Here is a 14837-nt window from a genome sequence, read left to right on the forward strand (position 1 = left end):
AACTCATTCCCTTCCCTTGCTGATGTCTGTCCAGGATCTCATGCACTGCTAGACTGAGGCCACCCGCAAGCCGCGCGCGTGTGTGTGTGTCTGCATGTGTGCACATGTGTGCAAAATCAGATCATACCTGAAAATGCAGTCCTCAGACAGAGGTGTCATAAAGTTTAGAAATTGAATTCACAATTGAACTCTGTAAACCCCTTCCTTTCCATTCCCTTCCCATAAACAGTGACTCACAGGATGCAGTGTGGATTTTCTGGAACAGCTTGTTGTGTCTGAATTGAGCTGGCTACAGTTCAGTGAAATAGCCACAGGCCATCACTCATGCACAAATCCTCGGTTAGCAGACCACAGATGAGAAGAGGGGCTCTCCCCAAGGGCAGGAGGTTCCGGGAGCGAATGAAGGGGTGGGGTATTACATGAATAGAATGGACACCACAGTGCTTGCCCCAGACAGGAAATTATAATTATTAACTAAATAAAGACAGCGTATTTCATTCTCAGTTATAAAATACCTTATCAGAGGAAGTTGCCAGGGGGAAAAAAAAAGGCATTTATTTTTAAGCAACTTTTCCATGTCTATTCATTGGGAATAAACGACTTGACTTTTGGGAACTTACTGCCTTTCAACCTACGTTGTTTATAAAAAAGCAATATACTGAGAAGCTGTGAGTCAAATGTTGTGTCCAGCAGTTGTAACAAGCTGAATCATTCTCTGTTGGACATTTTACTAAAAGTTATTTTCCCCCAACCATGGGAAAAGCACTGGAACAAAAAAGGGGTTCTACCACTGAAATCAGGGGGAAGTCCCACAAGGCTCAAGACCGTCCACTCATTCGTGTTGATTAATGAGAAGGAAACTCGCTGGTTCGCCAAATGTAGCAGAGCTCTAACCACAGATACGTGCAGATGAAGGGGAGGCCATTTAGTTCCCCCCCCCCCTTGCTAAACCTGGAACGTCTTCCATTATGGAATGAGAGTTTCATTCAATGATCTCAGAGATTGTTGCCTCTTCTATGCTCTCCAGACACCTTTGCAGAGCTTGTTTGATTGTCCAATGTGCTTCCTGAGTTCAGTCTTGAACTTGCCGGTTGTTGATTTGTGTCTACATTCTTTTAGCTGTGGTTAATTTGAAATAATGGTTAAGGTTAACCTTTTCCATCCCCACTCTGCATCTCATGCACTTCTTGATGAGGCCCCCTCTCAATGTGGTTTTGCTTTGAATTTGGCACCATATTTCTACAATCCTTTCTCACAATACAGTCTCCTCAAGCCTTCCTTGTTCTGAGAAATTTTTAGCAGTCCAAATCCACACATTAAATGACATTATAAATAACCCCTGAATCCAACCATGAAACCCTTGTTTCATGACCCAACCTTGTCCTCAGGGCTTAACATCTCACGATGGCTTTCCTCAGTGTTGGTGTGTCTCACAGTCTGGTCTGGGGACACCAAAACCTCCGAGCGTAAAGCCCTGCAACTGCAAATGGTAGTGGACACAGCCCAGGACATCACAGGCAAAAGCCTCCCCACCATCAAAAACACCTACGGGGAACACCGTCGTTGGAGAGGGTGAGCAAATTCAGGTTCTTGGGAGTCACTCTTTCAGATCTTTCCTGGACCCAACACACCAATGGCATCGGAAGAAAGCGCCCCTACTTCCTCAGGTACTTGGGGAGGTTTGGCATGACACCAGAAACTCTGGCAAATTTCAACAGAAGTGTGATGGAAAGTGTGCTGACCAGATGGTATGGGAACATACCCCTGAGTGTAAAGCCCTCCAAAAAGTAATGGACATAGCCCAGGATATCACAGGCAAAACCCTCCCCGCTATTGAGCGCACCTACAGGGAACGCTGCCGTCGGAGAGCAGCAGGTATTCAAAGACCCACACCACCCACCACATGCTCTGTTCTCGCTGCTGCCATCAGGAAAGAGGTGTAGGTGCCACAAGACTCACACCAGCAGGTTCAGGAACAGCTGCTACCCCTCCACCATCAGACCCCTCAACCACAAACTCATTCAGAGACACATTTTAAAGACTCTTACTTTTGCATGTCATTAATTTTTTTTCTCTCTGTATGTCACAGGCATTTCTTAATTTGTACATTGAGTACAGTTTTTTTTGCACTACCAACAAGTCGTCACCCTTGGTGGACAAAGGTGTCAGGTTGATGATGTTCCAGCCGAACAAAGTCATTGCTCAAATATCTTCAGTGTGAGCAACATGTTCTGAATGTATCAGTTCACAGGGGGAGTAGGGGAAATGAGGGCAATTTGCTCTCTCTTTGCCCTTCCGTCTCCCACATGAGCAAACTTCAGGTTAAGTCGAGAGTTTATTGTCAGAAACATCAGTGCAAGGCACAAATGGACCAAAGCTCCTATTTACTGCAGCCGCACAGGTGCACAACGCTGTTACAGCGCCAGTGACCAGGGTTCGAATCCGGCACTCTCTGCAAGGAGTGTACCGGGGGTGGGGTGGGAGGGGTATAGATCAATTAGGTGTAATTGGGCGGCACAGGCTGTTCACCGTGCTGTATGTCTAAATTTAATCGTTTAAATTACCGCAATATGCCAAGTTAGAATAATGTCTGAAAGGATAGATGAGAAAATATTCATGGCTACAGTTTGTGCAAGAACAAAGTGGTGATGTTTCGATTGTGCGGACAGATCTTTCTTTTAAGGTCCTGGGGTGGTTTATGCCTGGGTTTGGAGTGGAATGAGGCATTTCAGGACCTCGATAGTCATTGAACCAAACCTGTTCCCTTGAACCGACTTCAGGCTTCTGAACCTTTTGCTCAAAGGGAGCAGCAAGAAGAGATGGTGACCTCGGACAATGAGGTGGCTTCATGACGTAGCTGACTTTAGAAGCAGACCTCACATAGACACCGCCAACAGTTAAAAGGTAAGTGCCCATGATGGATTTGGCTTGGGTTAAGTTCTCTGTTGTCTCGCTGGCTTTAACTGAGGTGGCAAGGAGGGGAATGTGCCTTGCTGGCGCAGGGACAATGCTGCAGTGTGTTGATGGAGCAAAATACCCACAGAAATAGCTCCTGCCAACTCTCACCGCTACAGGGGTGACAAGGTCCCTTCTCTATTGTTAACAATCCTCCTCTTAATGAGCATCAATTTAATAAAGTAAACCTTTTCCAGCAACGTTGACTGCACCTCTGCTGGTTGGTGGGTACTGTCACCATGGTAATCAAAACTATTTCAATGGTGTGCTATAAATCCCACTAAAATTAATATAGATGGGTGAGAATGCTAGCTCGATCATATCGCTGATTATCCCCTTTATGTAAGCATTTTGTGGGGGCTGTCACCATAACAACTCATTCCCTTTAAAAGATGTCACTGCAGCAGGATCAGGACGAAGTGGTGGCCCATCGTTTCTGACTGAATAACTTAACCTGAAAAGAATGATCTCAATTTATGCTGGTTTGAATAAAGGACAGCCATTTCTGTGCAGGTTTAAAGAGATATGGTGATTCTGTTATGAGCCCAGAGGCTCTAGATTGATGAATCTGACACGTGCATTGAAATCCCACCTTTGGGAATTTAAATTCAGTTTAAATGGTTCAGAAACCATTTTTTTTTGAGAAGCACACATAGGGCGGACAGCCAGCATCTGTTTCCCGGGGCAGGAATTCCAAACACCAGAAGGCATATGTACATCATTAAGGGAGGGAGGTTTAGGGGAGGCATCAGGGGTAAGTGTTTTAGACAGAGAATTGTGGTATCCTGGAATGCCTTGCCAGGGATGGTGGCAATGGAGGCTGAAACATTAGGGGCATCTTAGGCAGGCACATTGATGAAAGAAAAATAGAGGGTTATGAGGTAGGAAGGGTTTAGTATTTTTTTAAGGAAGGAATAAATGGGTTGGCACAATGTCATGGGCCGAAGGGCCTGTGTTGTGCTGTAGTGTTCTATTTTCTATGTTCTAAAACAAATTGTTGGAGGAATTCAGCAGGTTGGGCAGCACCAGTGTGAGAAAAAGAATTGTCAATGCTTTGGATTGTGACCTTCCATCGACCTGCTGAATTCCTGGAGCAGAGTGTTTTTTTGCTTCAGATTCCAGCATCCACAGTGCCTTGGGCCTCTTGAATTTAAATGACCCCCCCCACCCCCATCCCTAACGATGGTATCACAAGGCTGTTTCAACCACGAGACGCCGGAGATGCTGCAATCAGGGTCAAAAAGTAGTCCTGATGAAAGGTTTCAACACAAATCATTGATATTTCCTCCCTCCCTCCCCCCCCACTCTCTCTCACACACATATACACATAGACACACACACAAACTCACATACTTTCCCCGCATGCACACACACCCACACGCACGCACAGACACTCATGCATATGCACACACGCATGCGCACGCGCACACACACAGATGCAGGACTTGCTAAGTTCCTCTAGCAGATTGCATTTTGTTGTTGTTTATAAGACGTGCTTTAAATCTATGGTCACTCTGCCTTAAGGAAATACCCATGTCCTGAGTATGAAACAAGGTGAAACAATTAATCTGCCATTTGATTGTTATTTAAAATAACTAAGAATCTGATACATTGATATCAAGTTTTGAAATCTAGAACTACTCATCTAGAATTAAGCTAGAAAATAAAAATGTATATTTTTCTTATAATTCTGTACATGGTTATGCATGAATGCTTATATTGACCCACGGGTAAATCACTTGTTATTGGAACCAAAGAGGCCAAAGTTTAGATCACGTCTGATTATATTAATGGGCAGAACAGGTGACAGTCTCTTCCTCCTATTTCTTATGTTGCTATGATGCTCTGGGCCTTATTTGTGCCCTGATCCTTACATAGAGGGAATTTGGAAAAAGGCAGCAAGCATACAGAGCAGTGCAAGCGGAGGGGTGCGGGGTTGAAACAGATGTGTCAAAACAGAGGTGGTTGGCCAGTCATCAATTGGCGACCCAAGGTACAAATTTCTCCTTCCCCACTGCTATCAGATTTCAGACACAGACAATCTTACTTTTCTCTCTTCTGCACAAGTTATTTATTTTTAAATAGTGTAATTATGTAATTCTTAGCGATATTTGTACTGCTATGCACAATACTGCAAAACAACAGATTTTGTGGCACAGGACGGCATGGTTGGAGTAGAGGTTAGCACAAAGCTGTTACAGCATTAACGATCCGAGTTCGAATCCCAAGCTGTCTGTATCGAGTTTGTAATTTCTCTGTGTGTGTTTCCTCCAGGTCCTCTGGTTTCCTGCCACTCTTCGATATGATGGGGTGGTGGGTGTAATTGTTGCTTAAATGGGTGTCTTGGGCTGGAAGGGCCTATTACCTGTCCTGCATCTGGATGTTGAAATTGAAAAGTTTAAAACATGTTCATGACAATAATACTGATTTTAAATTTTATTCACATCATGGTAGAAGCCGATTCCGGTCATTTAAACCCATGCCGCCCAATTACACTCATATTAATCTACAGCCCTGTACATTTTGGACATCGGAGAGACTGGACACAAACTGGGAGATTGCTCCATTGAACACCCCGGCTCTGTCCATAGCCCCCCACTTCAATACCCTGCCCCATTCCCTTGCCGACATGTCTGTCCCTGGTCTCATGCACTGCCAGGCTGAGACCAGTGCAAACTGGCTTGTATGGACAATGTGGGCCAAATGGCCTGTTTCCATGCAGTATGACTCGATAAGCCAAGAAAAATAATGGATGGACAATTAAGAACCTAAAACTTGGCCCGTTTCTAGCAACTACTGTTGATAGATCTGCACAAAACACATTTGTTTATGCCTGCTTTGCTTCCCATCAATATTTTTTTAGTTTTAGATCCTTTTTCAAATTGCTCTATCCTTTATCCAGGCAAACTACCCCCGGGGTCTAATTAAGAAGGGACAGATTGTTTGCATTGCTCTGTGGTGATCTTAAATCCAGTTCACCTGCTGGTTGTCAATGCCAGACACATCGGTGGTGGAGTCTCTCACACCCAGGGAGCTAGACAGTTCAAGCCACAGACACTCTCTCGTCTGGATTTAGTGGGGAGACAGAAATGAGATAAAATACAATGACAGGCTGAGGAGATAAGCTTCACGTTGGGACTCCAGTCTGAGAAACATTTCATAATGTGGGTGAGGTCCAGACACCAGCTGTGATGGATGAGGTGTTAGGCAGAGTTCAAGGCGAGCTGATAGATTTATCTCTCTGCGGTTTGTGAGAAAGCCCAGGTGAGCAGTCCTCAAACCTTTACTATCCCTGACTCAGGTAAAACATCAAGAGCTGCTCATGGGAGTCACACATCAACCAATCAATAACGATTTTTTAAAAAAGGTTGATTTTATTCCAACAATGCAGCATTAAAACACATGTTAAGGAAGGGATGTATTGAGGGCTGGGCACAATGGAAACGATTTTCTGTTGCAATTCCTATTGGGAAAATCATTGCGTAATGTATTACATATTTAAGATGAACTTATTGCCATGTAATAAATCAGAAAATATGGTGTTAGATGAAATTTCCTTTTGTCTATAGTAAGACAGACAAAGATTTGCTATGAGAAGAAATTGCCCAGTGCCCTACACACAATCATGGGTGTAGAGAGAGAGAACAGAGGGCTAAGGATGCGTTCTTAAGGTGCACCCATGTTGATCATCAGTGAAAAGGAGATGTTGTTTCCAATTCATACTGACTGCGGTCTTCCGATGAGGATGTCAAGGATCCAGTTGCAGACGGTGGGAGCTGAGGCCCAATCGAGTTTAGCTGGTTTCTTCTGTCATTCTCTCCTACTGACTACATAAAGGAACATTTTTTAAAAATTATGATTTCGGTGTGTGCACCCCCCCTTATATCTGCTGAGGGCTCCCAGGGTGGGTGGTGGTGGGGGTGGGGGGGTATGGTTCCCATTGAGAATGGCTGGACTAAGTGATTAATTCTGATGGAAATTGGATAGGACGTGAGCATTTAGACCAAACACTGCGTCAGCCTATTGAGTGGGTGACCATGTCGATGCAATTACGAAACAGGCTTGTCAGCGGCTACACTTTATGAGGAGTTGGAACATCACAAAAGACTCTCAGAATTTTCTACAGGTGTACTGTGGAGAGCATTCTGTCTGGTTGCGTCACCATCTTGGTAGGGAGACGACAATGATCAGGACAGGAACAAACGCCAGAGGGTTGATAACTCGGTCTGCGACATCGCAGGCCCCAGACCTCACTCCTTCGAGGACATCGACAAGAGAAGTTCTCTTAAAAAAGCAGTCTCTATCCTCAAGAACCCCCACCACCCAGGCCATGCCCCCTTCACTCTGCCTCCATTTAAGAGGAGGTACAGGAGCCTGAAGATGAACACCCAGCAGCAAAAGGTCAGCTTCTTCCCCTCCACCGTCAGATTTCTGAACAGACAATGAACCACAGACATTGCCTCACTTTCTCCTATATTTTTACACTATTTATTTATTTTTGAAATGTGCTTTGCAGCTATATTTCACTAACGCTGCCGCAAAGCAACAACTTTCGTGACACGCTCATGACAATAAATTCTGATTCTGATCTACAGCTGCAGCCGCGTTGTTGAAAAAAAAATGCTGGGAGCAATCAACAGGCCAGGGAGTATCTGGAGAGAGAGAGAGAAAGAGAGAGTGTTTCAGGTCAGTGACCCTTTGTCAGCCCCTGCAGACCCATCATCACCTCGTCTAACACCCCTGGACTCAATGGTGTGTCTGAGGTCACGTGGGGAGTAGAGAGTGCTCGAAATCCTTCCTGGAGGTGCATTGACCAAAGCTCTTTGTCAGGGTTCATCCTGAACTGTTGCATAAACATAGGATTGTGGAGAAACACACAAAAAAAGGCAAATGCTGGAATTTTGAATGAATAGTGAGATGTTAAAAAGGGACTCAATGAGACAGGAAGTCTGCATGCCAGTCAATATTTTGGGTTGGGGCTCTTTGCTGAGACTGGCCCATCGAGTCCCTCCGGTGTCTCTGGTGACACCAGACTCTTTTTTGTCACGAACATGTCACAAAAGTTGTTGCTTTGAGGCAGTGTCGCAGTGAAAACATTTCTATAAAATAAAAAAAAATAGTGCAAGAAAAAGACAGGGTCTCTGGTTCATTGTCCATTCAGGAATCTGACAGGAGAGGGGAAGAAGCTATTCCTGTGCCTGATTGTAGAGTATTGAGGGCATGGTCTAGGTGGTGGTGGTGGTGGGGGGGGGGGGGGGGTCCTTGAGGATAGAGGCTGCTTTCTTAAGATGCCGCCTCTTTTAGATCTCCTCATTGGAGTGAAGTCTGGTGCCCGTGACGCCACTGGGTAAGTCAACAACCCTCTGGGGTATTTTTTTCTTGTCCTGAGGGTGGGCACTTCCATACCAGAGAGGGATGCAACCAGACAGAATGCTCTCCGTGGTACACCTGTAAAAATGAGCAAGTATCATCTCTCACCAGATATCTTATCACTGCAGGAACTCTGGTTGTGTATCCTCTGCAGGGAACTGGGATTCACTGGCAGGGTGTTGTGCTGATGGCTGGCCCCGCCCTGGTTTCCCATCTAAACCCAGAACCCACTGTTAGTTATAAGCTAATAAAAGCGCTCGTTCTCCCTCCAGTCATGAGAGCTCTTATTCACGCTACATTCTCCCAGCCAGGAAGCAACAGGGAAATATTAATCCTGAAGCATTTTGTCCTCTGAATCTCCAGAGCAGATTGCCTCAAGATCCACTCAAGAGTCTGTGTTGTGAACATTATGTAGCTGTAGTATGGAGCTCTCTGTAAAAGATGCAGCCATTCCCAACATACTTCCGAGTTCCATTCTGGCTGACAGGTCAGATCTTGAAATGGACGCGTCAGTCGTATGTTAGCATGGCATATAGTCCCCATCCTATCAGTTCCCACTCTGTTCCCACTGCCCCCCGCTCTTCCGACAGCCCACTATCAGTCCCCACACTGATCCCACTGCCCCCCTCTCAACAGCCTTCTATCAACCCCCACACTGATCCCACTGCTCTGTGCTCTCCCAACACCCACTATCAATCTCCACTGACCCCCTCCCGACAGCCTGCTATCAGTCTTCACACAGATCCCACTGCCCCACCCAACAGCCATCTCTCAGTCCCCACACTGATCCCACTGCCCTGCGTTCTCCCGACAACCCACTATCAACACCCACACTGATCCCATTGCCTCCCTCCTGACAACCCACTATGAATCCCCACAGTGATCCCATTGCCCCAACCTCTCCTGACAGCCTGCTATGAGTCCCCACACTGATCCCACTGCCCCGCACTCTCCCGACAGCCATCTATCAGTCCCCACACTGATCCCACTGCCCCCCCCTCCCGACAGCCTGCTATCAACCCCCACTGGTACCACTGCCCCGTGCTCTCCTGACAACCCACCATCAATCCCCACACTGATCCCACTGCCCCCCACACCTGACAGCCTGCTATCAACCCCCACACTGATCCCACTGCCCCCCCCTCCTCCCGACAGCCTACTGTACCTGTACAGCATTCATTTATCCTGAGAATTGAGAGAGATATGATGTACACAATACCGGGATATTACCTGACGATCTATATCGTACGCACGCAGCTGTTGGAAGTACAACCAAGCGTAATTTTAATATTTGCATTTTTTTTTTTATTTGTACAGTTTTTATTTCAATCGTATGTACGGATGATCGTGTGGCATTGGTCTAAGTTGGGCGGAGGCTGGACATTAAATAAATACCAACTACATAGAAAGGAGACTCACACCACAATCACAGGCAACATCTATTTATGGCAGGGTCATCACTCTATCGGTAATCATATGCACAGCCTGTGAAACAATCACACATCCAGCTCACTCTTCACTTCCCAGCTTCAACATTTCGGACACCTCTGATGACGTGAGGGTTTTATTATCTAAGGGAGCTCATTTGTTTCTTGAAGAAAAAAAAAGAAAATCAATAAAAGTCTCACTAGTGGCTCTGGCCTCGTGTGTACACAGCAGAAAGGAGCAAACAATCTTTCATCTTCCACCAACCATCCTATCACAGCAGGAACCCTGCCTGTTGCTAGGGCCATCACTTTCTGGATGTTACCTGTTCAACAGTGCCCTGGTGGAAAGTGCATACAATGCTGCTCTGCGTTCATCTCAAAAGTTACACAGATGTGATGTCAGTCTTGTTTAAAGCACACTGTCACTTGGTTTGAATGGTATTGCTAAGGAATAATTACTGTAATTATAATTCCTACTTCCTCTATCCTCCCTCCAGCAATACACACAGGAAGAGTGACTAACTATACCTTCATTAATAAATGCAGTTTTAATTGAAACTGGAGGTATACCTTACCTAACTCCAATTCATGAGAAGAAGGCCCTTCCCCGTGATTCTCAATACCAACCTGCTTTCTGCTTCTACCTTGATGAAGGGCTCAGGCCCAAAACAGTACGAATGCTGTGGGACCTGTTGGTTCTTTTGCGCAGTTAAGTACCTACTTAAGTCGGTTTCCTTTGCTTTTATTTTGTCAAGCTCTCTGGCCTTGCATTCAATCTGGACTTCTCAGTTGAATCCCACTCCCCCCCGCCCCACACTTCACCATTCCCACACCATTCCTTCAGCCTCATCCATTATCAGGGTGAACACAAGTATGAACTCGAGGAACAATGCATCATATTCAACTCACCTTTATTGTCAAGTACAACCTGATGAAACAGCATTCTCCAGTCCTTGGTGGAAAACACAAGAGATGGACAGCGTCCCTTGTGGGACTGACCCGGGCTCAAACTGGGGGAAGGCTTGTGGCACGACAGCCTGTATGGGGGAGAAAGGGGAGGAGTCAAGAGCTGGCCAGTGAAAGCAGGGTCAACCAGGAAAGGATGTGTTATTAACATGTAACAAATATGTTCAATAGTGATTTCACCAAAGTCTTCAAGTCATCGATTCTGAGTAATTTATACCAACAAATTCACTGCAATTGAATTTAAATTTAGACCTACATCAACAGGGCCTTTTGGCCCACAAGCCCATTCTGCCCAATTTACACCCAATAACCTACAACCCCCAGTAATTTGAAGGGTGGGAGGAAACCAGAGTCCCCAGGGAAAACGTAAAGACAGTGTAGGATTTGAACTCCGTTCCCGATCGCTGGTGCGTTAACCGCTAAACCAACCAAGCCGCCCCACCTTTCGGAAAGTACTGGGGATGTAGGTTAATAGGGTGTAAATTGGGTGGCGTGGGACAAAATGGCCTGTTACCGTGCTGTACGTCTAAATTTAAATTTAATTTAACAACCTTCTGGAGTTTTTTCGTGTCCTGAGTGTTGGCACCGCCATACCTAACAGTGACACAGCCAGTACAACTGTAGAAGTTTTCGGGAGTCTTTGGTGACATACTGAATCTCATTAAATTTCTGCTCTCCTTATCAATTCCAATGTCCTCATATTGAATGCCAAGGCTGGTTTGAAGGGCCAAATGGCCTATCTATGTGAATATCTTTGTGTTCTTGTATGTCTCTCTCTCTCTCTCCTCCCCTTATCTCTCTCTCTCTCCTCCCCTTATCTCTCTCTCTCTCCTCCCCTTATCTCTCTCTCTCTCCTCCCCTTATCTCTCTCTCTCTCCTCCCCTTATCTCTCTCTCTCTCCTCCCCTTATCTCTCTCTCTCTCCTCCCCTTATCTCTCTCTCTCTCCTCCCCTTATCTCTCTCTCTCTCCTCCCCTTATCTCTCTCTCTCTCCTCCCCTTATCTCTCTCTCTCTCCTCCCCTTATCTCTCTCTCTCTCCTCCCCTTATCTCTCTCTCTCTCCTCCCCTTATCTCTCTCTCTCTCCTCCCCTTATCTCTCTCTCTCTCCTCCCCTTATCTCTCTCTCTCTCCTCCCCTTATCTCTCTCTCTCTCCTCCCCTTATCTCTCTCTCTCTCCTCCCCTTATCTCTCTCTCTCTCCTCCCCTTATCTCTCTCTCTCTCCTCCCCTTATCTCTCTCTCTCTCCTCCCCTTATCTCTCTCTCTCTCCTCCCCTTATCTCTCTCTCTCTCCTCCCCTTATCTCTCTCTCTCTCCTCCCCTTATCTCTCTCTCTCTCCTCCCCTTATCTCTCTCTCTCTCCTCCCCTTATCTCTCTCTCTCTCCTCCCCTTATCTCTCTCTCTCTCCTCCCCTTATCTCTCTCTCTCTCCTCCCCTTATCTCTCTCTCTCTCCTCCCCTTATCTCTCTCTCTCTCCTCCCCTTATCTCTCTCTCTCTCCTCCCCTTATCTCTCTCTCTCTCCTCCCCTTATCTCTCTCTCTCTCCTCCCCTTATCTCTCTCTCTCTCCTCCCCTTATCTCTCTCTCTCTCCTCCCCTTATCTCTCTCTCTCTCCTCCCCTTATCTCTCTCTCTCTCCTCCCCTTATCTCTCTCTCTCTCCTCCCCTTATCTCTCTCTCTCTCCTCCCCTTATCTCTCTCTCTCTCCTCCCCTTATCTCTCTCTCTCTCCTCCCCTTATCTCTCTCTCTCTCCTCCCCTTATCTCTCTCTCTCTCCTCCCCTTATCTCTCTCTCTCTCCTCCCCTTATCTCTCTCTCTCTCCTCCCCTTATCTCTCTCTCTCTCCTCCCCTTATCTCTCTCTCTCTCCTCCCCTTATCTCTCTCTCTCTCCTCCCCTTATCTCTCTCTCTCTCCTCCCCTTATCTCTCTCTCTCTCCTCCCCTTATCTCTCTCTCTCTCCTCCCCTTATCTCTCTCTCTCTCCTCCCCTTATCTCTCTCTCTCTCCTCCCCTTATCTCTCTCTCTCTCCTCCCCTTATCTCTCTCTCTCTCCTCCCCTTATCTCTCTCTCTCTCCTCCCCTTATCTCTCTCTCTCTCCTCCCCTTATCTCTCTCTCTCTCCTCCCCTTATCTCTCTCTCTCTCCTCCCCTTATCTCTCTCTCTCTCCTCCCCTTATCTCTCTCTCTCTCCTCCCCTTATCTCTCTCTCTCTCCTCCCCTTATCTCTCTCTCTCTCCTCCCCTTATCTCTCTCTCTCTCCTCCCCTTATCTCTCTCTCTCTCCTCCCCTTATCTCTCTCTCTCTCCTCCCCTTATCTCTCTCTTTCTCCTCCCCTTATCTCTCTCTCTCCTCCCCTTATCTCTCTCTCTCTCCTCCCCTTATCTCTCTCTCTCTCCTCCCCTTATCTCTCTCTCTCTCCTCCCCTTATCTCTCTCTCTCTCCTCCCCTTATCTCTCTCTCTCCTCCCCTTATCTCTCTCTCTCTCCTCCCCTTATCTCTCTCTCTCTCCTCCCCTTATCTCTCTCTCTCTCCTCCCCTTATCTCTCTCTCTCTCCTCCCCTTATCTCTCTCTCTCTCCTCCCCTTATCTCTCTCTCTCTCCTCCCCTTATCTCTCTCTCTCTCCTCCCCTTATCTCTCTCTCTCTCCTCCCCTTATCTCTCTCTCTCTCCTCCCCTTATCTCTCTCTCTCTCCTCCCCTTATCTCTCTCTCTCTCCTCCCCTTATCTCTCTCTCTCCTCCCCTTATCTCTCTCTCTCTCCTCCCCTTATCTCTCTCTCTCTCCTCCCCTTATCTCTCTCTCTCTCCTCCCCTTATCTCTCTCTCTCCTCCCCTTATCTCTCTCTCTCTCCTCCCCTTATCTCTCTCTCTCTCCTCCCCTTATCTCTCTCTCTCTCCTCCCCTTATCTCTCTCTCCTCCCCTTATCTCTCTCTCTCCTCCCCTTATCTCTCTCTCTCTCCTCCCCTTATCTCTCTCTCTCTCCTCCCCTTATCTCTCTCTCTCTCCTCCCCTTATCTCTCTCTCTCTCCTCCCCTTATCTCTCTCTCTCTCCTCCCCTTATCTCTCTCTCTCTCCTCCCCTTATCTCTCTCTCACTGAGAAACAGTGAACAGTTTTGCATTGGATTTCTGTTCTATATCAAGGAAACCAAAGTACATGATTCATTGCGCAACTGGACGCAATGTTCATTGCGCAACTGGACGCAATGTTCTTAGGGAGATAGCGGGGTAGGAGAAGGGAGCTCAATTGGGCTCAGGTGAGTTTCTTTTCCTGAACATAGATCATGACTGTAAAATCCACAGGTGATGGGGGATCAACAAGGAGAAATAGACCAGGAGAGAGAAGCCACATCTCAACGGGCTAGCAAACCCCACCCCCACCCCAATCTTTCCCACGTCTCCTTTCCTCCAACTCTGTCTCTCTCTCTCTCTCCTCTCTCTTCCATTTTCCCTCTGTCTCCTTTCACAGAACCAAAATCAATTCTCACCTCTCCTCTTATCATAACCAATTAACATCTTTTGTCTGTTGGTCTGTTCTCGTAACCCTCCAATTCGTTCTTTTAACTTCAGCCTCTGTACAGTTGCCTGTCTGTTTTTTCTTACTCATACAGTGAGGAAGGGCTCAGGCCCGAAATCTCGGTTAATTATCTTTACCTCCTGTGGAGGCTGCGAGACCGGCCAAGTTCCTCCAGCATTTTCATGTTTTTACTACAATCGCATCGTCTGCAAACAAGTTTCCACTCTCGGAGCTGACTTGCGAGCATTACTGGATTGGAGCCAGCTCAATAGAGAGAGTATCTGATCAAGAGAAAACAATGGATTGTTTAATCAGAATGTTAAAGTATGTGCCTGATAAAAGACTTGAGACTTTTCTTTCATTTTCGTTACAGTAACATTCATCAAGATCACTCTTGATGCATGTGAGATACCACCCAGAGCTGTGGGCTTTTCGCTCTGTGACACAACCACATCAAGGGGTGTTTCGCCTTACCTTGCTATGCACGTAAGGCCTTTGAAATGTCTTAACGCAATGCCTTGAGTAGAAGGGCAAATACCCTTCCTCTTTGTGATCTGGTCTTTGACCCTGGAGTTCTCACTGACCCCTGCCTCAGGGGCAGTTGGCT

The 14837-nt window shown here is 46.6% G+C and overlaps 1 long non-coding RNA gene across 1 annotated transcript; it reads right to left on the reverse strand.

The window, feature by feature from the left end:
- Positions 1–6505: 6505 nt before the first annotated feature.
- Positions 6506–14506, reverse strand: LOC138756435 (uncharacterized). The gene is made up of 3 exons (XR_011353068.1): positions 14368–14506; positions 10662–10789; positions 6506–6782 (listed from the first exon to the last, which is right to left on the reverse strand). It is a non-coding gene; the product is annotated as an uncharacterized lncRNA (long non-coding RNA).
- Positions 14507–14837: the final 331 nt, after the last annotated feature.

The sequence above is a fragment of the Narcine bancroftii genome, chromosome 3, assembly GCF_036971445.1.
Source record: "Narcine bancroftii isolate sNarBan1 chromosome 3, sNarBan1.hap1, whole genome shotgun sequence".
In the NCBI taxonomy this organism is placed as follows: Eukaryota; Metazoa; Chordata; class Chondrichthyes; order Torpediniformes; family Narcinidae; genus Narcine; species Narcine bancroftii.